General features: G+C 42.5%; 1 long non-coding RNA gene across 1 annotated transcript in view; it reads right to left on the bottom strand.

Moving 5' to 3' along the window:
- Nucleotides 1-6,413: 6,413 nt before the first annotated feature.
- LOC309339975 overlaps nt 6,414-27,373 on the bottom strand; it is a 153,044-nt gene continuing 132,084 nt past the window's right edge. Inside the window, exon 2 of the long non-coding RNA XR_014155719.1 lies at nt 6,414-6,525. This is a non-coding gene — a long non-coding RNA (uncharacterized lncRNA). The remainder of the gene's footprint in view (nt 6,526-27,373) is intronic.

Below are 27,373 nucleotides of genomic sequence, written 5' to 3'. Positions count from 1 at the left end.
CTGTTTCGACCGCCAAACCTCTCAGGAGAGCATTTGCATCCATTTGGCACCATTTTTGAGTGAATGGCCGAAAGTGAGATTTTTGCTGAAATTGTGACCCCGGGGCTTAGGGATTTTTTCAAAAAAATCTTTTTCTGCCGGTGACGTTGTTGAGGGCTGATTTCTTTCCCTTTCATAAAAAGCCTTCTGTTTCGACCGCCAAACCTCTCAGGGGAGCCTTTGCATCCGTTTGGCACCATTTTTGAGTGAATGGCCGAAAGTCAGATTTTTGATGAAATTGTGACACCGGGGCTTAGGGATTTTTTCAAAAGAATCTTTTTATACCGGTTAAGTTGTCGAGGGTTACTTTCTTTTCATGTGATAAACACCCTTCTGTTTCGACCGCCAAACCTCGCAGGGGAGCATTTGCGACCGTTTGGCACCAATTTTGAGTGAATGGCCGAAAGTCAGATTTTTGATCAAATTGTGACCCCGGGGCTTAGGGATTTTTTCAAAAGAATCTTTTTCTGCCGGTTAAGTTGTCGAGGTCTGATTTCTCTTCCTTTCATAAAAAGCCTATTGTTTCGACCGCCAAACCTCTCAGGGGAGCATTTGCATCCGTTTGGCACCATTTTTGAGTGAATGGCCGAAAGTCAGATTCTTGCTGAAATTGTGTCCCCGGGGCTTAGGGATTTTTTCAAAAAAAACTTTTTCTGCCGGTGACGTTGTTGAGGGCTGATTTCTTTTCCTTTCATAAAAAGCCTTCTGTTTCGACCGCCAAACCTCTTTGCATCCGTTTGGCACCATTTTTGAGTGAATGGCCGAAAGTCAGATTTTTGATGAAATTGTGACACCGGGGCTTAGGGATTTTTTCAAAAAAATGTTTTTATACCGGTTAAGTTGTCGAGGGTTACTTTCTTTTCATGTGATAAAAACCCTTCTGTTTCGACCGCCAAACCTCGCAGGGGATCTTTTGCGACCTTTTGGCACCAATTTGGAGTGAATTGCCGAAAGTGAGATTTTTGCTGAAATTAGGGCTTAGGGATTTTTTCAAAAAAATCTTTTTCTGCCGGTTCAGTTGTCGAGGGCTGATTTCTTTTCCTGAGATAAAAAGCCTTCTGTTTCGACCGCCAAACCTCTCAGGAGAGCATTTGCATCCGTTTGGCACCATTTTTGAGTGAATGGCCGAAAGTCAGATTTTTGATGAAACTGTGACCCCGGGGCTTAGGGATTTTTTCAAAAAAATGTTTTTATACCGGTTAAGTTGTCGAGGGTTACTTTCTTTTCATGTGATAAAAACACTTCTGTTTCGACCACCAAACCTCGCAGGGCAGCATTTGCGACCGTTTGGCACCAATTTTGAGTGAATTGCCGAAAGTCAGATTTTTGCTGAAATTGTGTCCCCGGGGCTTAGGGATTTTTTCAAAAAAATCTTTTTCTGCCGGTGACATTGTCGAGGGCTGATTTCTTTTCCTTTCATAAAAAGCCTTGTGTTTCGACCGCCAAACCTCTCAGGGGAGCCTTTGCATCCGTTTGGCACCATTTTTGAGTGAATGGCCGAAAGTCAGATTTTTGATGAAATTGTGACCTCGGGGCTTAGGGATTTCTTCAAAAAAATTTTTTTATACCGGTTAAGTTGTCGAGGGTTACTTTCTTTTCATGTGATAAAAACCCTTCTGTTTCGACCGCCAAACCTCGCAGGGGAGCATTTGCGACCGTTTGGCACCAATTTGGACTGAATTGCCGAAAGTCAGATATTTGCTGAAATTGTGTCCCCGGGGCTTAGGGATTTTTTCAAAAAAATCTTTTTCTGCCGGTGACATTGTCGAGGGCTGATTTCTTTTCCTTTCATAAAAAGCCTTGTGTTTCGACCGCCAAACCTCTCAGGGGAGCCTTTGCATCCGTTTGGCACCATTTTTGAGTGAATGGCCGAAAGTCAGATTGTTGATGAAATTGTGACCCCGGGGCTTAGGGATTTTTTCAAAAAAATCTTTTTCTGCCTGTTAAGTTGTCGAGGGTTACTTTCTTTTCATGTGATAAAAACCCTTCTGTTTCGACCGCCAAACCTCGCAGGAGAGCATTTGCGACCGTTTGGCACCAATTTTGAGTGAATTCCCGAAAGTCAGATTTTTGCTGAAATTGTGTCCCCGGGGCTTAGGGATATTTTCATAAAAATCTTTTTTTGCCGGTGACGTTGTTGAGGGCTGATTTCTTGTCCTGTGATAAAAAGCCTTCTGTTTCGACCGGCAAACTTTTCAGGGGAGCATTTGCAACCCTTTGGCACCAATTTTGAGTGAATTGTCGAAAGTCAGGTATTTGCTGAAATTGTGACTCCGGGGTTTAGGGATTTTTTCAATAATATCTATTTCTGCCGGTTAAGACCTTGGGGGCTGATTTCTTGTTCTGTGATAAAAAGCCTTCTGTTTCAACCGCCAAACCTCTCAGGGGAGCATTTGCAACCGTTTGGCACCAATTTTGAGTGAATTGTCGAAACTCAGGTATTTGCTGAAATTGTGACCCCGGGGCTTAGGGATTTTTTCAATAAAATCTTTTTCTGCCGGTGAAGTTGTTGAGGGCTGGTTTCTTGTCCTGTGATAAAAAGCCTTCTGTTTCGACCGCCGAACCTCTCAGGGGAAAATTTGTAACCGTTTGGCACCATTTTTGAGTGAATTGCCGAAAGTCAGATTTTTGCTGAAATTGAGACCCCGGGGCTTAGGGATTCTTTTCCAAAATATCTTTTTCTACCGGTGAAGTTGTTGAGGGCTGATTTCTTTTCCTTTCATAAAAAGCCTTCTGTTTCGACCGCCAAACCTCGCAGGGGAGCATTTGCGACCGTTTGGCACCAATTTTGAGTGAATTGCCGAAAGTCAGATTTTTGCTGAAATTGTGTCCCCGGGGCTTAGGGGTTTTTTCAAAAAAATCTTTTTCTGCCGGTGACGTTGTTGAGGGCTTGTTTCTTGTCCTGTGATAAAAAGCCTTCTGTTTCGACCGCCAAACCTCTCAGGGGAGCATTTGCATCCGTTTGGCACCATTTTTGAGTGGTGGAATAGTAGTAAAATAGCTTTTAAAGTAGTAGTAAAGTAGTAGTAAAATTGTAGTAAAGTAGTAGTAAAATGATAGTAAAGTAAAGTAGTAGTAAAGCTGTAATAAAATGGTAGCAAAGCAGTAGTAAAGTAGTAGTAAAGCTGTAGTAAAATGGTAGTACAGTAGTAGTAAAAGCGGTAGTAAAGCAGTAGCAAAGTAAATCCAGCTTGCTCTTCTGGGAGTTCTCGATCCACATACTGCTTGAGCCTTCCTTGTAGAATTTTAAACATAACCTTGCTAGCGTGTGAAATGAGTGCAATTGTGCGGTAGTTGGAGCATTCTTTGGCACTTCACTTATTTGGGATTGGGATGTAGACTGATCTTCTCCAATCTTCTGGCCACTGCTGAGTTTTCCAAATTTGCTGGCATATTGAGTGTAGCACCTTAACAGCATCCTCTTTTAAAATTTTAAATAGTTCAGCTGGAATACCATCACTTCCACTGGCCTTGTTATTTGCAGTGCTTTCAAGGCCCATTTGACTTCACTTTCCAGGATGTCTGGCTCAAGGTCAGCAACCACACTACCTGGGGTGTACGAGACATCCATATCTTTCTGGTATAATTCCTCTTCGTATTCTTTCCACCTCTTCTTGATGTCTTCTCCTTCTGTTAGGTCCTTACCACTTTTGTCCTTTATTATGGTAATCTTTGTACGAAATGTTCCTTTCATATCTCCAATTTTCTTGAACAGATCTCTGGTTCTTCCCATTCTGTTGTTTTCCTCTATTGTTTGCATTGCTCGTTTAAGAAGGCCTTCTTGTCTCTCCTTGCTATTCCTTGGAAATCTGCATTCAATTTCCTGTATCTTTCACTATCTCCCTCGCATTTTGCTTGCCTTCTCTCCTCCGCTATTTGTAAGGTCTCGTTGGACAGCCACTTTGCTTTCTCGCATTTCCTTTTCATTGGGATGGTTTTCGTTGTTGCCTCCTGTACAATGTTACGAGCCTCCATCCATAGTTCTTCAGGCACTCTGTCCACCAAATCTAAATCCTTAAACCTGTTCATCACTTCCACTGTGTATTCATAAGGGATTTGACTTAGATGATATCTTACCGGCCCAGTGGTTTTCCCTACTTTCTTCAGTTTAAGTTTGAATTTTGCTATAAGAAGCTGATGATCTGAGCCACAGTCAGCTCCAGGTCTTGTTTTTGCTGACTGTATAGAGCCTCTCCATCTTTGGCTGCAGAGAATATAATCAATCTGATTTCGATGCTGCCCATCTGGTGATGTCCATGTGTAGAGTCGTCTCTTGTGTTGTTGGAAAAGCGTGTTTGTGATGACCAGCTTGTTCTCTTGACAGAACTTAATTAGCCTTTGCTCTGCTTCGTTTTGATCTCCAAGGCCAAACTTGCCAGTTGTTCCTCTTATCTCTTGCCTCCCTACTTTAGCATTCCAATCCCCTATAATGAGAAGAACATCCTTCTTTGGTGTCACTTCTATAAGGTGTTGTAAGTCTTCATAGAATTGGTCAATTCCAGTTTCTTCAGCACCAGTAGCTGGTGCATAAAATTGGATTACTGTGATGTTAAAAGGTCTGCCTTGGATTCGTATCGAGATCATTCTATCATTCTATTCTATGTATAACTCCATACCATCCAACATTTCTCTCATGAACATAGGGACGTCCTAAGGAAAAGCAAGATAACATCAAAAACCAGGACAGCTTCAATAAATCTGGGACTGTCCTGGCAAAATTAAGGACAACTGGAAGGTTTGCAAAAGTGGGGAAGTTAAGATCAAGGAACAAGAGAGAAGTCATGAGTGAAGGACAAGCCAAAGGAGAGGTTGAGGGAGGAGGCTTATTGGTTTGTTCTTGTTCTTGTTCTTGTTTTTATTGTGTATTTTGTGTTTTTTACCTTGCATTTTTAAGTTGTAAACCAACCTTAAATCTACAGATGAAAGGCAGTATATAGAATTAATAAAATAGTAACAATACTATTTGTTACTATAGACAGGCATGCCATTGTTCAGGAAGGTCTACTGTATAAATAGGGGTATAAATAGTAAAGTAGTATAAGTAATAAAGTAGCAGTAGTAAAGTGGAAGTAAAGTGGTAGTAAAGCAATAGTAAACCAGTAGTGAAGTAGCAGTTAAGTAATGGTAAAACAATAGTAAAGTGGTGGAATAGTAGCAGTAAAATAGCAGTATAGTAGTAGTAACACAGTAGTAAAATAGTAGTAAAATGGTAGTAAGGCAGTAGTGAAACAGCATTAAGATAGTAGTAAAGGAGTAGTAAAGCGGTAGTAAAATGGTCCAATAGTAAAGTGGTGGAATAGTAAAATAGCTTTAAAGTAGTAGTAAAGTTGTAGTAAAATTGTAGAAAAACAGTAGTTAAATGGTAGTAAAGCAGTAGCAAGCTAGTAGTAAAATGGTAGTAAAGTAGTAGTAAAGCGGTAACAAAATGGTAGTAAATCAGTAGTAAAGCAGTAGTAAAATGGTAGTAAAGTAGTAGTAAAGCAGTAGTAAAGTAGTAGTAAAGTAGTAGTTAAATGGTAGTAAAATGGTAGTAAAGTGGTAGTAAAGCAGTAGTAAAGCAGTAGTAAAGTAGTAGTAAAGCAGTAGTAAAGTAGTAGTAAAGCAGTAGTAAGAATGACCTCAGAAGTGTTTGTTGTACAAAAAGGTGCCATGTTCATAGCCTCAATCACAGAGGTTTTTACAGTTGTTTCCATATTAAGTAGTGGGGCGGGGGGAATGGCTTCTCAGTGTTTGTATGTTGATCCCTGTTTACACTATTATGTTAAAAAGTACACCAGAATTTAGTGGCGTTCGGATATTTTGGGTCCCAAAATGTCCCCGCCAGCAGTGGCTGCATAAAATCCTTTAGTCAGAACTGAGCTATGGGCAACACACTGTCGTGAGTCAGGAGCTGTGTGAGGAGCCCGTAGTCAAAACTGAGGTGAGGACAAAAGCATACCCTCCAACATTTCTCCGATGAAAATAGGGGTGCCCTGTTCTGTAACAACAATTTTACTACAGTGGTACCTCAGGTTAAATACTAAATTCGTTCCGGAGGTCCGTTCTTAAACTGAAACTGTTCTTAACCTGAAGCACCACTTTAGCTAATGGGGCCTCCTGCTGTCGCCGCGCCGCCAGATCACGATTTCTGTTCTCAGAAGCAAATTTCTTAACCTGAAGCACTATTTCTGGGTTAGCGGAGTCTGTAACCTGAAGCATCTGTAACCTGAAGCATCTGTAACCTGAAGCATATGTAACCCGAGGTACCACTGTATTTATACCACATCCATCTGCCTGGGTTGCTCTAGCCACTCTGGGCGGCTTCCAAAACATATAAAAAGGTAATAAATCAGTAAACATTAAAAAAAACTTCCCTATGTTGTTGTTGTTTAGTCGTTTAGTCATGTCCGACTCTTCGTGACCCCATGGACCAGAGCACGCCAGGCACCTCTGTCCTCCACTACCTCCCGCAGTTTGGTCAAACTCATGCTGGTAACCTCGAAAACACTATCCAACCATCCCGTCCTCTGTCGCCCCCTTCTCCTTGTGCCCTCCATCTTTCCCAGCATCAGCGTCTTCTCCAGGGAGTCTTCTCTTCTCATGAGGTGGCCAAAGTACAGGAGCCTCAGCTTCACAATCTGTCCTTCCAGTGAGCACTCAGGGCTGATTTCCTTAAGAATGGATGCGTTTGATCTTCTTGCAGTCCATGGGACTCTCAAGAGTCTCCTCCAGCACCATAATTCAAAAGCATCAATTCTTCGGCGATCAGCCTTCTTTATGGTCCAGCTCTCACTTCCATACATCACTACTGGGAAAACCATGGCTTTAACTATACGGACCTTTGTTGGCAAGGTGACGTCTCTACTTCTCAAGATGCTGTCTAGGCCTGTCATTGCCCTTCTCTCAAGAAGCAGGCGTCTCTTAATTTCGTGGCTGCTGTCACCATCTGCAGTGATCATGGAGCCCAAGAAAGTAAAATCTCTCACTGCCTCCATTTCTTCCCCTTCTATTTGCCAGGAGGTGATGGGACCAGTGGCCATGATCTTCGTTTTTTTGATGTGGAGCTTCAGACCATATTTTGCGCTCTCCTCTTTCACCCTCATTAAAAGGTTCTTTAATTCCTCCTCACTTTCTGCCATCAAGGTTGTGTCATCTGCATATCTGAGGTTGTTGATATTTCTTCCGGCAATCTTAATTCCAGCTTGGGATTCATCCAGCCCAGCCTTTCGCATGATGCATTCTGCATAGAAATTGTTGTGTATTGAGTCAAAGGATTTTATATCTGTATTATTATTGTCTGTATTTGCATTAGGGTAAAGTAACTGGCTTTTGGTTCCAGAGGGTACAGCTACTATTGGTTCATTTAAGCTGCTGTATTTGGATCCTCTGTCTTATTGGTTTCCTCCAAAAGGCAGGACTGTGATTGCCTGATATTGTTCCCTCCAAAATGTATCCTTTCTAGCTGGTTCCCTGTCCCTATAAATGTAGCTCTCCCCTCCTCAGGTCTCAGTCTTGTTTGCTTTAATAAAGAAGTGTTACTAGAGAACTGTCTCCAGCATATTATGTCAAGAGAGCTGAAATCACAAACCCCACGTCACAACAACTGGCGACGAAGGTGGGATCCGGAATGCTGAGGAGCGGTTAAACGCAGCCCTGCCTCAGAGTCCGGATTGTAGCTAAGAACAAGACTCACTGGCCAGCTGAGAAGACGACCCTGCCCACAGGACAATGGAGAGTCCAAGGGTATTGGAGCCCTTCCAGCCATCAGAGCCCCACACGTGGGAAGACTATGTCGAACGCTTCGAGTTCTTCGCAGTGGCTCAAGGGATCACCGATGCCAGCAAAAGAAGGGCCACATTCCAGAGCTACTGTGGCCCTGAGATCTTCAAGCTGGCCAAGGCATTGCTTGCTCCAGCGAAGCTAAGTGAGACATCTCTCAAAGATATTCTTGCCTGCCTAACAAGCCATTTGGCGCCTACTGAGACCAAGATGGCCCGGCGGATGGAGTTTCATAAGAGGCAGCAGCGTGCTGGGGAGTCTGTATCTGCATTTCTAGACGCATTGTGGCTAAAGAAGAGGTTACCCTTGCTTCAGCCTTGAAGGAGGCCACCGCCACGGAGAATTATGAAAGAGAGGAGCTTGATGCCAGTCGCAGGGCCCCTAAGCCACAGATAGAAGTTGCGCATGCCATGGACGAGCTAGAGGCTACTCCGAGCCAGAGCCCAGTCCGTGGGGTCGAGTCAGTGCGTCAGGCCTGCACAGTGCACAAAGATCACTGAGGCAGGTGCCCTGGTTGTGGCGGAAACCATGAGCGGAAGAGTTGTCGTTTCCGGGATGCTGTGTGCCGGACGTGCGGGAAGACAGGTCACATCGCCAGGGTCTGTAGATTGGCGGCGTTGGGAGCGACAGGAGCACCTAGACTGGAGCATCGCAGACCGCCCACAGCAAACCATGTTCTAAAGGACTGCCACTACGTAACGGAGATCAACGGGAGGGTCGTGCAGTTTCCAGCGCAAGGCAAGGCACACGTCAAGGTGAAGATTGAGCGTCAGCTGTGCGACATGGAGGTGGACTCCGGATCTGGATTCACTATCGTGTCGGACCAGACCGCGAGGACGTTCTTCCCCAGGGGTAAGTTGCCCCCTCTGGAGCCCTTCCCGGCAACTTTGCAGTCATACTCAGCGGGCCGCATCCATGTCATGGGAATGTGTGCCGTGAGAGTACAGTTCCGGGACAAACAGGTGGTACCCAAACTGGTGATTGCGAAATGCAGTCGCCCCAGTCTCCTGGGCACTGACTGGTTCCCCGCCCTGGGACTGAGTATATCAGGGCTTAATTCAATCCAGACCTGCCCTGAGATGAGCGAGGCATTATGCAAAGAATTTGCTGGTCTCTTTAATGGAAAACTGGGTTGTTATAAAGGGCCCCCAGTTGACTTCGAATTGGACCCTGGGGTGGCCCCAATCCGACTCAAACCAAGGCGAGTGCCATTTGGGATGGTTTTCGTTGTTGCCTCCTGTACAATGTTACGAGCCTCCATCCATAGTTCTTCAGGCACTCTGTCCACCAAATCTAAATCCTTAAACCTGTTCATCACTTTCACTGTGTATTCATAAGGGATTTGACTTAGATGATATCTTACCGGCCCAGTGGTTTTCCCTACTTTCTTCAGTTTAAGTTTGAATTTTGCTATAAGAAGCTGATGATCTGAGCCACAGTCAGCTCCAGGTCTTGTTTTTGCTGACTGTATAGAGCCTCTCCATCTTTGGCTGCAGAGAATATAATCAATCTGATTTCGATGCTGCCCATCTGGTGATGTCCATGAGTAGAGTCGTCTCTTGTGTTGTTGGAAAAGCGTGTTTGTGATGACCAGCTTGTTCTCTTGACAGAACTTAATTAGCCTTTGCTCTGCTTCGTTTTGATCTCCAAGGCCAAACTTGCCAGTTGTTCCTCTTATCTCTTGCCTCCCTACTTTAGCATTCCAATCCCCTATAATGAGAAGAACATCCTTCTTTGGTGTCACTTCTATAAGGTGTTGTAAGTCTTCATAGAATTGGTCAATTCCAGTTTCTTCAGCACCAGTAGCTGGTGCATAAACTTGGATTACTGTGATGTTAAAAGGTCTGCCTTGGATTCGTATCGAGATCATTCTATCATTCTATTCTATGTATAACTCCATACCATCCAACATTTCTCCCATGAACATAGGGACGTCCTAAGGAAAAGCAGGATAACATCAGAAACCAGGACAGCTTCAATAAATCTGGGACTGTCCCAGCAAAATTAGGGACAACTGGAAGGTTTGCAAAAGTGGGGAAGTTAAGATCAAGGAACAAGAGAGAAGTCATGAGTGAAGGACAAGCCAAAGGAGAGGTTGAGGGAGGAGGCTTATTGGTTTGTTCTTGTTCTTGTTCTTGTTTTTATTGTGTATTTTGTGTTTTTTACCTTGCATTTTTAAGTTGTAAACCAACCTTAAATCTACGGATGAAGGGCAGTATATAGAATTAATAAAATAGTAACAATACTATTTGTTACTATAGACAGGCATGCCATTGTTCAGGAAGGTCTACTGTATAAATAGGGGTATAAATAGTAAAGTAGTATAAGTAATAAAGTAGCAGTAGTAAAGTGGAAGTAAAGTGGTAGTAAAGCAATAGTAAACCAGTAGTGAAGTAGCAGTTAAGTAATGGTAAAACAATAGTAAAGTGGTGGAATAGTAGCAGTAAAATAGCAGTATAGTAGTAGTAACACAGTAGTAAAATAGTAGTAAAATGGTAGTAAGGCAGTAGTGAAACAGCAGTAAGATAGTAGTAAAGGAGTAGTAAAGCGGTAGTAAAATGGTCCAATAGTAAAGTGGTGGAATAGTAGTAAAATAGCTTTAAAGTAGTAGTAAAGTTGTAGTAAAATTGTAGAAAAACAGTAGTTAAATGGTAGTAAAGCAGTAGCAATCTAGTAGTAAAATGGTAGTAAAGTAGTAGTAAAGCGGTAGCAAAATGGTAGTAAAGTAGTAGTAAAGCAGTAGTAAAATTGTAGTAAAGCAGTAGTAAAGTAGTAGTAAAGCAGTAGTAAGAATGACCTCAGAAGTGTTTGTTGTACAAAAAGGTGCCATGTTCATAGCCTCAATCACAGAGGTTTTTCCAGTTGTTTCCATATAAAGTAGTGGGGCGGGGGGAATGGCTTCTCAGTGTTTGTATGTTGATCCCTGTTTACACTATTATGTTAAAAAAGTACACCAGAATTTAGTGGCGTTCGGATATTTTGGGTACCAAAATGTCCCCGCCAGCAGTGGCTGCATAAAATCCTTTAGTCAGAACTGAGCTATGGGCAACACACTGTCGTGAGTCAGGAGCTGTGTGAGGAGCCCGTAGTCAAAACTGAGGTGAGGACAAAAGCATACCCTCCAACATTTCTCCGATGAAAATAGGGGTGCCCTGTTCTGTAACAACAATTTTACTACAGTGGTACCTCAGGTTAAATACTTAATTCGTTCCGGAGGTCCGTTCTTAAACTGAAACTGTTCTTAACCTGAAGCACCACTTTAGCTAATGGGGCCTCCTGCTGTCGCCGCGCCGCCGGATCACGATTTCTGTTCTCAGAAGCAAATTTCTTAACCTGAAGCACTATTTCTGGGTTAGCAGAGTCTGTAACCTGAAGCATCTGTAACCTGAAGCATATGTAACCTGAAGCATATGTAACCCGAGGTACCACTGTATTTATACCACATCCATCTGCCTGGGTTGCTCTAGCCACTCTGGGCGGCTTCCAAAACATATAAAAAGGTAATAAATCAGTAAACATTAAAAAAAACTTCCCTATGTTGTTGTTGTTTAGTCGTTTAGTCATGTCCGACTCTTCGTGACCCCATGGACCAGAGCACTCAAACCAAGGCGAGTGCCATTTGCACTGCAACCCAAGATCGACGCAGAGCTGGATAAATTGGTCAAGCAGGGAGTTCTCTCACCCGTGGACTCCGCTAAGTGGGAGACTCCAATCGTCACGCCCCTTAAAGCAAATGGGGAAGTCAGGATCTGTGCTGATTACAAATGTACTATCAATAAGGCACTCAGGGGGAACTCATACCCCATTCCAGTCGTATCACATCTGTTGGCTAAACTGGCTGGGGGCAAGGTGTTCGCCAAAATTGACCTGGCACAAGCTTACCAACAGCTGCCAGTAACCCCACAATCAGCGGAAGCACAGACTATTGTCACACATAAAGGGGCGTTCAGAGTTAACAGATTACAATTTGGAGTTTGTGTGGCCCCAGGGATTTTTCAAGGGCTCATGGAACGCCTGTTAAGAGGTCTGCCGGGGGTCTTGCCATTTTTTGATGACGTTTTGATTGCTGGAAAAGACCCACAGGAACTGGTTGCGCGTGTCCGTGCAGTGTTGCTCAAGTTCAAGGAGGTGGGGTTGCAACTAAAAAAGGAAGAATGCAGTTTTGGGGTGCCAACTGTGGATTTCTTGGGGTTTAAAATTGATGCATCAGGCATCCACCCCACAGATGCTAAGGTTAAGGCCATCATCGAGGCACCACGACCACAGAACAAGACGGAGTTGCAGTCATTCCTGGGACTTATTAACTTTTATCATTCGTTGTTACCCCAGAAAGCTTTGGTAGCTGAACCATTACATAGACTGTTGCAGAAAAAGAATGTGTGGCGATGGGGGCAGGGGCAGCAGAAGGCTTTTGACTCCTTGCGAGGAATGCTGAGTAGCAGGAGCGTCCTTGCTCATTATGATGAGTCGAAGCCGCTGGTCCTGGCATGTGATGCCTCTCAATACGGCCTGGGGGCGGTGCCGAGTCATAGGGAACCGGATGGGTCGGAAAAGCCCATCTCTTTCTATTCCCATACGTTGTCGCCCACGGAGCGCAACTATGCTCAAATTGACAAAGAGGCGCTTGCAATTGTGGCAGGAATCAAAAAGTTCCATGATTATGTGTACGGTCGCCATTTCTCCATTGAAACGGACCACAAACCACTGTTAGGGTTGTTCAACCAAGAACAAACAAACGCCACAAATTTTCTCCCCCAGAATGTTCCATTGGTCTATATTCCTGAACGGGTTCCAGTACACCTTGACCCATGTGCCGGGGAAATGGTTGTGCCACGCTGATGCGCTGAGTCGATTGCCCCTTCCTGGCGGGAGCAATGAGGATCCTGCTCCAGCGGAGCACATAATGATGCTGGAAACACTTCCGGGGGCTCCTGTAACGGCTACTGATATAGCTGAGAAAACGAGGAAAGATGCTGTTCTCTCCCGTGTGCTCACTTGAGTGGGGAGGGGGTGGCCAGGTGGTCCGCATGAAGACAAATTCAGGCCTTATGCGACAAGGCAGCACGAGTTGTCCATGCATAAGGGTTGTCTCCTGTGGGGAAATAGGGTGATCATCCCAGCACCACTGAGAAACAGGGTTCTTGAGACGCTTCACATGGGACACCCGGGAATGGTCAGGATGAAGTCGCTAGCCCGATGTTATGTGTGGTGGCCTGGAATGGACCAGAACATAGAACAATGGGCACGAACATGCAAGGCATGCCAAGAGGTGCGGGCAGAAGTGGCCAGAGCACCAGTTCACTGGTGGGAGCTGTCCAGATCTCCCTGGAGCCGGCTGCACTTAGATTTTGCTGGGCCATTCCAGGGGAAGGTCTTTTTGGTTATCATCGATGCATATTCCAAATGGTTAGAAGTGGCCATGGTCCCTAGCATGGCATCAGCTGCCGTAATCAAGGTGTTGAGGCAGCTGTTTGCAACCCACGGGTTACCTGAGACCATTGTATCAGATAATGGGGCAGCTTTTGTATCCCAAGAATTCAGGGCATTCTTGGCTGATAACTTCATCAGAGGGGTCACATCCGCGCCCTTTCACCCATCCTCCAATGGGCAGGCGGAGCGCATGGTAAGAACAGCCAAAGAATCCATTGCGCGCTTAATGGAGGGTAACTGGTCAGCTCGCATCGCACGAATGTTATTTTTGCAGCATGCGACGCTGTGTACTGCGACGGGCAAGTCGCCAGCTGAGCTGCTCTTGGGTAGAAGACTGGTAAAGGTGCTGGATTATGTCCACCCGGATAAAATGCCAAACTGTAATTCAAGAGCAACCCCCCAGGCTGAGACTGACACAACAAGGTATCTCGCCCCTGAAGATCTGGTCTGGGTGAGGAACTATTCACGAGGTTCGCGGTGGGTGGCTGGTGTGGTCACCTGGACTAGTGGACCTGTGTCCTATTATGTGACCTTGGAAAATGGGCAAGTTTGGAAGAGACCAGCTGAGGCGCCGGGCACTCACCAGGGAGGAGTCTGATAATTCATCCCTGGCTAACAACGCAGAGCTGCAAGACCAGAGTGAAAATGGCCCAGAGGTGCAGTCACCAGGGGCTTCAGCAAATGAACCAGGGTCTGCTAGTCCTCAGGATGACGAGGTACAGGTAGAGGACCCTGAGATGTCTGGGACTCCATCTGTTCCTGACGAAACCCCTATAGCAGCCCCCCTACCACAGGTGACACCCAATCCAGAACCGGCAACACGTGTTGTCAGGAGATCAAGTAGAAGTTGTAGGACCCCACAGTACCTGAGAGATTACGTCTGCTGTGCTCACTAGGGGGGGAGGGGTGTTGTGTATTGAGTCAAAGGATTTTATATCTGTATTATTATTGTCTGTATTTGCATTAGGGTAAAGTAACTGCCTTTTGGTTCCAGAGGGTACAGCTACTATTGTTTCATTTAAGCTGCTGTATTTGGATCCTCTGTCTTATTGGTTTCCTCCAAAAGGCAGGACTCTGATTGCCTGATATTGTTCCCTCCAAAATGTATCCTTTCTAGCTAGTTCCCTGTCCCTATAAATGTAGCTCTCCCTTCCTCAGGTCTCAGTCTTGTTTGCTTTAATAAAGAAGTGTTACTAGAGAACTGTCTCCAGCATATTATGTCAAGAGAGTTGAAATCACAAACCCCACGTCACAACATAAATTAAATAAGCAGGGAGACAAAATACAGCCTTGTCGTACTCCTTTTCCAATTTTGAACCAATCAGTTGTTCCATATCCAGTTCTAACTGTAGCTTCTTGTCCCACATAGAGATTTCTCAGGAGACAGATGAGGTGATCAGGCACTCCCATTTCTTTAAGAACTTGCCATAGTTTGCTGCGGTTGACACAGTCAAAGGCTTTTGCATAGTCAATGAAGCAGACATAGATGTCTTTCTGGAACTCTCTAGCTTTCTCCATAATCCAGCGCATGTTTGCAATTTGGTCTCTGGTTCCTCTGCCTCTTCTAAATCCAGCTTGCACTTCTGGGAGTTCTCGATCCACATACTGCTTGAGCCTTCCTTGTAGAATTTTAAGCATAACCTTGCTAGCGTGTGAAATGAGTGCAATTGTGCGGTAGTTGGAGCATTCTTTGGCACTGCCCTTCTTTGGGATTGGGATGTAGACTGATCTTCTCCAATCTTCTGGCCACTGCTGAGTTTTCCAAATTTGCTGGCATATTGAGTGTAGCACCTTAACAGCAACCTCTTTTAAAATTTTAAATAGTTCAGCTGGAATACCATCACTTCCACTGGCCTTGTTATTTGCACTGCTTTCTAAGGCCCATTTGACTTCACTTTCCAGGATGTCTGGCTCAAGGTCAGCAACCACACTACCTGGGGTGTACGAGACATCCATATCTTTCTGGTATAATTCCTATGTGTATTCTTGCCACCTCTTCTTGATGTCTTCTGCTTCTGTTAGGTCCTTACCACTTTTGTCCTTTATTATGGTAATCTTTGTACAAAATGTTCCTTTCATATCTCCAATTTTCTTGAACAGATCTCTGGTTCCTCCCATTCTGTTGTTTTCCTCTATTGTTTGCATTGCTCGTTTAAGAAGGCCTTCTTGTCTCTCCTTGCTATTCTTTGGAAATCTGCATTCAATTTCCTGTATCTTTCACTATCTCCCTCGCATTTTGCTTGCCTTCTCTCCTCCGCTATTTGTAAGGCCTCGTTGGACAGCCACTTTGCTTTCTTGCATTTCCTTTTCATTGGGATGGTTTTCGTTGTTGCCTCCTGTACAATGTTACGAGCCTCCATCCATAGTTCTTCAGGCACTCTGTCCACCAAATCTAAATCCTTAAACCTGTTCGTCACTTCCACTGTGTATTCATAAGGGATTTGGCTTAGATGATATCTTACCGGCCCAGTAACTTTCTTCAGTTTAAGTTTGAATTTTGCTATAAGAAGCTGATGATCTGAGCCACAGTCAGCTCCAGGTCTTGTTTTTGCTGACTGTATAGAGCCTCTCCATCTTTGGCTGCAGAGAATATAATCAATCTGATTTCGATGCTGCCCATCTGGTGATGTCCATGTGTAGAGTCGTCTCTTGTGTTGTTGGAAAAGCGTGTTTGTGATGACCAGCTTGTTCTCTTGACAGAACTTAATTAGCCTTTGCCCTGCTTCGTTTTGATCTCCAAGGCCAAACTTGCCAGTTGTTCCTCTTATCTCTTGCCTCCCTACTTTAGCATTCCAATCCCCTATAATGAGAAGAACATCCTTCTTTGGTGTCACTTCTATAAGGTGTTGTAAGTCTTCATAAAATTGGTCAATTTCAGTTTCTTCAGCACCAGTAGCTGGTGCATAAACTTGGATTACTGTGATGTTAAAAGGTCTGCCTTGGATTCGTATCGAGATCATTCTATCATTCTATTCTATGTATAACTCCATACCATCCAACATTTCTCCCATGAACATAGGGACGTCCTAAGGAAAAGCAGGATAACATCAGAAACCAGGACAGCTTCAATAAATCTGGGACTGTCCCGGCAAAATTAGGGACAACTGGAAGGTTTGCAAAAGTGGGGAAGTTAAGATCAAGGAACAAGAGAGAAGTCATGAGTGAAGGACAAGCCAAAGGAGAGGTTGAGGGAGGAGGCTTATTGGTTTGTTCTTGTTTTTATTGTGTATTTTGTGTTTTTTACCTTGCATTTTTAAGTTGTAAACCATACGGATGAAGGGCAGTATATAGAATTAATAAAATAGTAACAATACTATTTGTTACTATAGACAGGCATGCCATTGTTCAGGAAGGTCTACTGTATAAATAGGGGTATAAATAGTAAAGTAGTATAAGTAATAAAGTAGCAGTAGTAAAGTGGAAGTAAAGTGGTAGTAAAGCAATAGTAAACCAGTAGTGAAGTAGCAGTTAAGTAATGGTAAAACAATAGTAAAGTGGTGGAATAGTAGCAGTAAAATAGCAGTATAGTAGTAGTAACGCAGTAGTAAAATAGTAGTAAAATGGTAGTAAGGCAGTAGTGAAACAGCAGTAAGATAGTAGTAAAGGAGTAGTAAAGCGGTAGTAAAATGGTCCAATAGTAAAGTGGTGGAATAGTAGTAAAATAGCTTTAAAGTAGTAGTAAAGTTGTAGTAAAATTGTAGAAAAATAGTAGTTAAATGGTAGTAAAGCAGTAGTAAGGTAGTAGTAAAATAGTAGTAAAGCAGTAGTAAAGCGGTAGTAAAGTAGTAGTAAAGTAGTAGTAAAGTGCTAGTAAAGTAGTAGTAAAGCAGTAGTAAGAATGACCTCAGAAGTGTTCGTTGTACAAAAAGGTCAGATTTTTGATGAAATTGTGACCCCGGGGCTTAGGGATTTTCTCAAAAAATAATAATAATTCTGCCGATTAAGTTGTCGAGGGCTGATTTCTTTTCCTGTAATAAAAAGCCTTCTGTTTCGACCGTCAAACCTCTCAAGGGAGCATTTGCAACCGTTTGGCACCATTTTTGAGTGAATGGCCGAAAGTCAGATTTTTGATCAAATTGTGACCCCGGGGCTTAGGGATGTTTTTTTTAAAAAAAATTCTGCAGGTTAAGTTGCCGAGGGCTGATTTCTTTTCCTGAGATAGAAAGCGTTCAGTTTCGACCGCCAAACCTCTCAGGGGAGCATTTGCAACTGTCTGGCACCATTTTTGAGTGAAAGGCCGAAAGTCAAATTTTTGATGAAATTGTGACCCCAGGGCTTAGGGATTTTTTCAAAAAAATCTTTTTCTGCCAGTTAAGTTGTCGAGGGTTAATTTCTTTTCCTGTGATAAAAAGCCCTCTGTTTCGACTGCCAAACCTCTCAGGGGAGCGTTTGCATCCGTTTGGCACCATTTTTGAGTGAATGGCCAAAAGTCAGATTTTTGAAGAAATTGTGACCCCGGGACTTAGGGATTTTTTCAAAAAAATCTTTTTCTGCCGGTTAAGACGTTGGGGGCTGTTTTCTTGTCCTGTGATAAAAAGCCTTCTGTTTCGACCGCCAAACCTCGCAGGGGAGCATTTGCGACCGCTTGGCACCATTTTTGAGCGAATGGCCGAAAGTCAGATTTTTTATGAAATTGTGACCCCGGGGCTTAGGGAATTTTTTGGAAAGAAAAAATTTCTGCCGGTTAAGTTGTCGAGGGCTGATTTCTTTTCCTTTCATAAAATGCCTTCTGTTTCGACCGCCAAACCTCTCAGGGCAGCATTAGCATCCGTTTGGCACCATTTTTGAGTGAATTGCCGAAAGTCAGATTTTTGATGAAATTGTGACCCCGGGGCTTAGGGATTTTTTTGGAAAGAAAAAATTTCTGCCGGTTAAGTTGTCGAGGGCTGATTTCTTTTCCTTTCATAAAATGCCTTCTGTTTCGACCGCCAAACCTCTCAGGGCAGCATTAGCATCCGTTTGGCACCATTTTTGAGTGAATTGCCGAAAGTCAGATTTTTGATGAAATTGTGACCCCGGGGCTTAGGGATTTTTTTTTCAATTTTTTTTTTTCTGCCGGTTACGACGTTGGGGGCTGTTTTCTTTTCCTGTGATAAAAAGCCTTCTGTATTGACCGCCAATCCTCTCAGGGGAGCATTTGTAACCATTTGGCACCATTTTTTAGTGAATTGAAGAACTTCAGATTTTTGCTGAAATTGTGACCCTGGGGCTTAGGGTTTTTTTCAAAAAAATCTTTTTCTGCCGGTGAAGTTGTTGAGGGCTGATTTCTTGTCCTGTGATAAAAAGCCTTCTGTTTCGACCGCCAATCCTCTCAGGGGAGCATTTGCAACCGTTTGGCACCATTTTTGAGTGAATTGCCGAAAGTTAGATTTTTGCTGAAATAGTGACCCCGGGGCTTAGGGATTTTTTTTTCAATTTTTTTTTTCTGCCGATGACGTTGTTGAGGGCTGATTTCTTGTCCTGTGATAAAAAGCCTTCTGTTTCGACCGCCAAACTTTTCAGGGGAGCATTTGCAACCGTTTGGCACCAATTTTGAGTGAATTGTCGAAAGTCAGATTTTTCCTGAAATTGTGACTCCGGGGCTTATGGATTTTTTCAAAAAAATCTTTTTCTGCCAGTGAAGTTGTTGAGGGCTGATTTCTTGTCCTGTGATAAAAAGCCTTCTGTTTCGACCGCCAATCCTCTCAGGGGAGCATTTGCAACCGTTTGGCACCATTTTTGAGTGAATTGCCGAAAGTTAGATTTTTGCTCAAATAGTGACCCCGGGGCTTAGGGATCTTTTTTCAATTTTTTTTTCCTGCCGGTGACGTTGTTGAGGGCTGATTTCTTGTCCTGTGGTACAAACCCTTCTGTTTCGACCGCCAAACCTCGCAGGGGAGCATTTGCGACCGCTTGGCACCATTTTTGAGCGAATGGCCGAAAGTCAGATTTTTTATGAAATTGTGACCCCGGGGCTTAGGGAATTTTTTGGAAATAAAAAATTTCTGCCGGTTAAGTTGTCGAGGGCTGATTTCTTTTCCTTTCATAAAATGCCTTCTGTTTCGACCGCCAAACCTCTCAGGGCAGCATTAGCATCCGTTTGGCACCATTTTTGAGTGAATTGCCGAAAGTCAGATTTTTGATGAAATTGTGACCCCGGGGCTTAGGGATTTTTTTTTCAATTTTTTTTTTCTGCCGGTTAAGACGTTGGGGGCTGTTTTCTTTTCCTGTGATAAAAAGCCTTCTGTATTGACCGCCAATCCTCTCAGGGGAGCATTTGTAACCATTTGGCACCATTTTTTAGTGAATTGAAGAACTTCAGATTTTTGCTGAAATTGTGACCCTGGGGCTTAGGGGTTTTTTCAAAAAAATCTTTTTCTGCCGGTGAAGTTGTTGAGGGCTGATTTCTTGTCCTGTGATAAAAAGCCTTCTGTTTCGACCGCCAATCCTCTCAGGGGAGCATTTGCAACCGTTTGGCACCATTTTTGAGTGAATTGCCGAAAGTTAGTTTTTTGCTGAAATAGTGACCCCGGGGCTTAGGGATTTTTTTTTTCAATTTTTTTTTTCTGCCGATGACGTTGTTGAGGGCTGATTTCTTGTCCTGTGATAAAAAGCCTTCTGTTTCGACCGCCAAACTTTTCAGGGGAGCATTTGCAACCGTTTGGCACCATTTTTGAGTGAATGGCCAAAAGTCAGATTTTGCTGAAATTGAGACCCCGGGGCTTAGGGATTTTTTTAAAAAATACTTTTTCTGCCGGTGAAGTTGTTGAGGGCTGATTACTTTTCCTCCGATAAAAAGACTTTTGTTTCAACTGCAAAACCTCTCAGAAGAGCTTTTGCAACCATTTGGCAACATTTGAGTGAATTGAAGAACTTCAGATTTTTGCTTAAATTGTGACCCTGGGGCTTAGGGGTTTTTTCAAAAAAATCTTTTTCTGCCGGTGACGTTGTTGAGGGCTGATTTCTTTTCCTGAGATAAAAAGCCTTCTGTTTCAACCGCCAATCCTCTCAGGGGAGCATTTGCAACCGTGTGGCACCATTTTTGAGTGAATTGCCGAAAGTTAGATTTTTGCTGAAATAGTGACCCCGGGGCTTAGGGATTTTTTTGGAAAGAAAAAATTTCTGGCGGTTAAGTTGTCGAGGGCTGATTTCTTTTCCTTTCATAACATGCCTTCCGTTTCGACCGCCAAACCTCTCAGGGGAGCATTAGCATCCGTTTGGCACCATTTTTGAGCGAATGGCCGAAAGTTAGATTTTTGATGAAATAGTGACCCCGGGGCTTAGGGATTTAGTTGGAAAGAAAAAATTTCTGCCGGTTAAGTTGTCGAGGGCTGATTTCTTTTCCTTTCATAAAATGCCTTCTGTTTGGACCGCCAAACCTCTCAGGGGAGCATTTGCAACCGTTTGGCACCATTTTTTTAGTGAATTGCTGAAAGTCAGATCTTTCCTGAAATTGTGACCCCGGGGCTTAGGGATTTTTTCAAAAAAATCTTTTTCTGCCGGTGAAGTTGTTGAGGGCTGATTTCTTGTCCTGTGATAAAAAGCCTTCTGTTTCGACCGGCACACCTTTCAGGGGAGCATTTGCAACCGTTTGGCACCATTTTTGAGTGAATTGCCGAAAGTCAGTTTTTTGCTGAAATTGTGACCCCGGGGCTTAGGGATTTTTTCAAAAAAATCTTTTACTGCCGATGAAGTTGTTGAGGGATGATTTCTTGTCTTGTTATAAAAAGCCTTCTCTTTCGACTGCCAAACCTCTCAGGGGAGCATTTGCAACCGTTTGGCACCCTTTTTGAGTGAATTGCCGAAAGTCAGATTTTTGCTGAAATTGTGACACCAGGGCTTAGGGATTTTTTCAAAAAAATCTGTTTCTTCCGTATAAGGTGTCGAGGGCTGATTTCCTTTCCTGAGATAAAAAGCCTTCTGTTTCGACTGCAAAACCTCTCAGGGGTGCTTTTGCAATCATTTGGTACAATTTTTGAGTGAACTGAAGAACTTCAGATTTTTGCTGAAATTGTGACCCTGGGGCATATGGAATTTTTCAAAAAAATCTTTTTCTTCCGGTTAAGTTGTCAAGGGCTGATTTCCTTTCCTGAGATAAAAAGTCTTCTGTTTCGACCGCCAAACCTCTCAGGGGAGCATTTCTAACCATATGGCACCATTTTTGCGTGAATTGCCGAAAGTCAGATTTTTGCTGAAATTGTGACCCCGGGTCTTAGGGATTTTTTCAAAAAAAACTTTTTCTGCTAGTGAAGCTGTTGAGGGCTGATTTCTTTTCCTGTGATAAAAAGCCTTCTGTTTCAACCGCCAAACCTCTCAGGAGAGCATTTGCAGCCGTTTGGCACCATTTTTGAGTGAATTGGGGAATGTCAAATTTTTGCTGAAATTGTGACCCCGGGGCTTAGGGATTTTTTCAAAAAAATCTTTTTCCGCTACTAAATTTGTCAAGGGCTCATTTTTTGTCCTGTGATAAAAAGCCTTCTGTTTCGACCGCCAAACCTTATAGGGGAGCATTTGCAACCGTTTGGCACCATCATTGAGTGAATTGCCAAAAATCAGATTTTTGCTGAAATTGTGATTAGGGTTTTTTTGAAAAAAATCTTTTTCTGCCGGTGAAGTTGTTGAGGGCTGATTTCTTTTCCTGTGATAAAAAGCCTTCTGTTTCGACCGCCAATCCTCTCAGGGGAGCATTTGCAACTGTGTGGCATCATTTTTGAGTGAATTGCCGAAAGTCAGATTTTTGATGAAATTGTGACCCCGGGACTTAGGGATTTTTTTTTCAAATTTTTTTTTCTACCGGTGACATTGTTGAGGGCTGATTTCTTGTCCTGTGATAAAAAGCCTTCTGTTTCGACCACCAAACCTCTCAGGGGAGCATTTGCAACCGTTTGGCACAATTTTTGAGTGAATGGCCAAAAGTCAGATTTTTGCTGAAATTGTGACCCCGGGTCTTAGGGATTTTTTCAAAAAAATCTTTTTCTGCGGGTGAAGATGTTGAGGGCTGATTTCTTGTCCTGTGATAAAAAGCCTTCTGTTTCTACCGCAAAACCTCTCAGAGGAGCATTTACAACCGTTTGTCACCATTTTCGAATGAATTGGAGAAATTCACATTTTTAATTAAATTGTGACCCCGGGGTTTAGGGATTTTTTCAAAAAACCCTTTTTCTGCTGGTGAAGTTGTTGAAGGCTGATTTCTTTTCCTTTGATAAAAAGCCTTCTTTTACAACGGCGAAACCTTTCAGGGGAGCATTTGCAACCGTTTGGCACCATTTTTGATTGAATTGAGGAATGCCAATTTTTTTTTTGAAATTGTGACCCCGGGGCTTAGGGATTTTTTCAAAAAAACCTTTTTCTGCTGGTGAAGTTGTTGAGGGCTGATTTCTTTTCCTTTGATAAAAAGCCTTCTTTTACAACGGCGAAACCTTTCAGGGGAGCATTTGCAACCGTTTGGCACCATTTTTGATTGAATTGGGGAATGCCAATTTTTTTTTGAAATTGTGACCCCGGGGCTTAGGGATTTTTTCAAAAAAAGTTTTTCCACCGGTTAAGTTGTCGAGGGCTGAAATTGTGACCCTGGGGCTTAGGGATTTTTTCAAAAAAAAAATATTTTTCCACCGGTTAAGTTGTCGAGGTCTGCAATTTTGACCCCGGGGCTTAGGGATTTTTTCAAAAAAATCTTTTTCCGCTAGTAAATTTCTCAAGGGCTCATTTTTTGTCCTGTGATATAAAGCCTTCTGTTTCGACCGCCAAACCTTTTATGGGAGAATTTGCAACCGTTTGGCACCTTCATTGAGTGAATTACCGAAAATCAGATTTTTTCTCAAATCGTGACCCCGGGGCTTAGGGATTTTTTTTAAAAATCTTTTTCTGCCGGTAAAGTTGTCGAGGGCTGATTTCTTCTGTGATTAAAAAAACCTCTGTTTCGATCGCCAAGCGCTTCAGGTTAGCATTTGCAACCGTTTGGCACCATTTTTGAGTGAATTGGGGAATGTCAGATTTTTTCTGAAATTGTGACCCCGGGGATTAGGGTTTTTTTTGAAAAAAATCTTTTTCCGCCGCTTAAGTTGTTGAGGGTGACTTCTTGTCCTGTGATAAAAAGCCATCTATTTCAAGCGCCAACTTTTTCAGGAGCGCATTTGCAACCGTTTCTCAACATGTTGTAGTGAATTGCCGAAAATCAGATTTTTGCTGAAATTGTGACCCCGGGGCTTAGGGATTTTTTCAAAAAAACCGTTGTCCGCCGGTGAAGTTGTTGAGGGCTGATTTCTTCTTCTGTGATAAAATGCCTTCTGTTTCGACAGCAAAACCTCTCAGGGGAGCATTTGCAACCGTTTGGCACTATTTTTGAGTGAATTGCCGAAAGTCAGATTTTTGCAGAAATTGTGACCCCGGGGCTTAGGGATCTTTTGAAAAAAAATAAATCTGCTGTTGAAGTTGTTGATGGCTGATTTCTTGTCCTGTGATAAAAAGCCTTCTGTTTCGACCGCAAAACCTCTCAGGGGAGCTTTTGCAACAATTTGGCACTATTTTTGAGTGAATTGGAGAACTTCAGATTTTTTATGAAATTGTGACGCCAGGGCTTAGGGATTTTTTTTAAAAAATCTTTTTCTGCCGGTAAAGTTTTTGCGGGTGATTTCTTGTCCTGTGATAAAAAGCCTTCTGTTTCGACCCCCAAACCTTTCAGGGGAACATTTGCAACGTTTGGCACCATTTTTGAGTGAATTGGGGAATGTCAGATTTTTTCTGAAATTGTGACCCTGGGGCTTAGGCATTTTTTCAAAAAAATCTTTTTCCGCTAGTAAATTTGTCGAGGGCTGATTTCTTGTCCTGTGATAAAAAGCCTTCACTTTCGACTGCCAAACCTTTCAGGGGAGCATTTGCAATCATTTGGCTCCGTTTTTGAGTGAATTGGGGAATGTCAGAGTTTTTCTAAAATTGTGACCCTGGGGCTTAGGGATTTTTTCAAAAAAATCTTTTTCCGCTGGTAACGTTGTAGAGGACTGATTTCTTGTTCTGTGATAAAAAACCTTCTGCTTTGACCGCGAAACCTTTCAGGGGAGGATTTGCATCTGTTTCTCAACATTTTGAATTGCCGAAAAATCAGATTTTTTACTGAAATTGTGACCCCGGGGCTTAGGGATTTTTTCAAAAGAATCTTTTTCCGCCGCTTAAGTTGTCGAGGGTGATTTCTTGTCCTGTGATAAAAAGGCTTCTGTTTCGACCGCCAAACCTTGCACGGGAGCATTTCCAACCGTTTGGCACCATTATTGTTTTTTTTTTTTAAATAAAATTTTTATTGTATTTTCAGTTTACAAGAGAAAGAAATAGAATAAACTAAAAGAAAAAAGAAAGAAAAAGAAATAATCCAACTTTCAAAATACATCTTTAAGTTACTAACTGGACTTCCCCACATCTCCCTCACCCTGCGTTCTTTACAATAAACATATCAGCAAATTATTACCTTGTTTCGTGTCTTATTTATATCTTTCAGGATATTTTACTTCTAAATTTAAAGTACCTTTTGTCAAATATTTATACCTTAAAATAATACATATAATAGCTTTAAATTTCAACTTTTTCTTACTTATAACTTAACTTTCTATTTTCTCAATCTAATTGCAGGAGCTAAAATTTCCAAATCATGCAGATTCTTAACATTCATACAACTTATAATGTTTTTGTAAATAGTCCTTAAATTTTTTCCAATCTTCTTCCATTGTCTCTTCTCCCAAATCTCGGATTCTGCCAGTCATTTCAGCCAATTCCATATAGTCCATCAACTGCGTCTGCCACTCTTCCAGCACGGGAAGGTCTTGTATCTTCCAATATTTCGCGATAAGTATTCTTGCTGCTGTAGTTGCATACATAAAAAGTGTTCTGTCCTTCTTTAACACCTTTTGGTCCACAATGCCCAGGAGGAAGGCCTCTGGTTTCTTGGGAAAGGTGTACCTAAACACCTTTTTAAACTCATTATAGATCATTTCCCAGAAGGCCTTCACTTTTGGACAAGTCCACCAAAGGTGAAAGAATGTCCCTTCAGCCTCCTTACATTTCCAACATTTATTATCAGACCGATGGTAAATTTTTGCAAGTTTGACTGGGGTCATGTACCACCTATATATCATTTTCATAATATTCTCTTTCAGGGCATTACATGCCGTAAATTTCATTCCAGTGGTCCATAACCTTTCCCAGTCTTCGAACATAATGTTGTACCCAATATCCTGAGCCCATTTTATCATGGCTGATTTGACTATCTCATCCTGAGTATTCCATTTAAGCAGCAAGTTATACATTCTCGAGAGTACCTTGGTCTTAGGTTCTAACAGTTCTGTCTCTAATTTCGATTTTTCCACCTGGAATCCTATTTTTTTATCCATCTTAAAAACCTCTTGAATTTGAGCATAATGAAACCAGTCTTGCATCCTATTCTTTAATTTTTCAAAGCTCTGCAGCCTCCAATTGTCTCCAGTTTTTTCTATTATTTCCCAATATTTTGGCCATCCGACCTCCATATTGAGTCTTTTTCTGGCCTTGGCCTCCGATGGTGATAACCACCTCGGGGTCTTACCCTCCAATAAGTCTTTGTATTTTGTCCAGACCATAAATATAGCTTTCCTGACAATATGGTTTTTGAACATTTTATGAACCTTTACCTTGTCATACCACAAATATGCATGCCATCCAAAAGCATTATCGTACCCTTTCAGATCTAGGACATCAGTGTTCTCAAGAAGTAACCAATCTTTCATCCAGCAGAAAGCTGCAGCTTCATAATATAACCTTAAATCTGGCAGGGCAAACCCCCCTCTCTCTTTGGCATCCGTTAATATTTTAAATTTTATTCGGGGCTTTTTGCCCTGCCAGACAAACCTAGAAATATCTTTCTGCCACTTCCCAAAGCACGCCACTCTGTCTACGATCTGTAGGGTCTGAAACAAAAATAACATCTTCGGCAATACATTCATCTTTATAGCTGCAATTCGGCCCATCAAGGAAAGTTTCAATCTTGACCAAATCTCTAAATCTTTCTTAATTTCTGACCAGCATTTTTCATAATTATCTTTAAATAGATTCAAATTTTTGGCAGACAAGTTTACCCCTAGGTATTTTACCTTTTTAGCAAGATTTAATTCTGTCTCTTTCTGAAACCCATCTATTTCCAAAGGTGTCAAGTTTTTCTCCAAAACCTTAGTCTTTTGCTTGTTCAATTTAAACCCCGCTACCCGACCGAATTCATAAATTAGTTCTAACACTCTCTTCGTACTAGATTCTGGCTCCTGTAATGTTAAAACCAAATCATCTGCAAAAGCTTTCAATTTAAATTGTTTCACTCCGACCTGTATTCCTTGTACCAACCGGTCTTCCCTGATCATGTTCAAAAGCACCTCCAGAACAGAGATAAATAACAGAGGGGATAGGGGGCATCCTTGTCGTGTTCCTTTTTCAATTTTAAACTCTTCTGTCACCACATTGTTTACTATCAATTTAGCTTTCTGCTCTGAATAAATTGCCTCTATTCCATTTTCAAACCCCCGTCCCACTCCCATCCCTTCCAAATTTTTCTTCATAAACCTCCAGGAGATGTTGTCAAAGGCCTTCTCCGCGTCGACAAAAATTAACACTGATTTTGTATTGATGTTGGTTTGCAAAAGTTCCAAAATGTCAATAATATTCCTAGTATTATCAGACAAATGTCTTCCTGGGAGAAAGCCTGCCTGGTCTTTATGGATTACTTCATTTAATACTTTTTTAAGTCTACTTGCCAAGATGTCTGCAAAGATTTTGTAATCCACATTTAGGAGTGAGATGGGACGGTAGTTCTTTAGTTGAGTCTTTTCAGTTTCCACTTTAGGGATCAATGTGATGAAAGCTTCTTTCCACGATTCCGGTGCCTTCTTCCCCTCCAAAATCTGGTTACATACCTCCATTAATGGTTGTATCAAATAATCTTTCAATGTCTTATAATACTTGGAGGTAAGCCCATCCGGACCTGGAGATTTGCCTAGTTGCATATTCTGAATGGCACCCTCTATTTCTTGTTGTGTTATTTTATGATTTAAGATTGTTCTCTTTTCCTGAGCAAGTTTTGGTAAGCCATTTATTTTCAAAAATTGGTCTATCTCCTTCTCATCTTGTGGCCCTTGAGTATAAAGCTTTTTAAAATATC

The sequence above is a fragment of the Podarcis erhardii genome (assembly GCF_964252035.2).
Source record: "Podarcis erhardii genome assembly, chromosome: 4".
In the NCBI taxonomy this organism is placed as follows: domain Eukaryota; kingdom Metazoa; phylum Chordata; class Lepidosauria; order Squamata; family Lacertidae; genus Podarcis; species Podarcis erhardii.
Note: the sequence above shows the minus strand (reverse complement) of the source record. Positions and strands in the feature narration are given on the sequence as shown.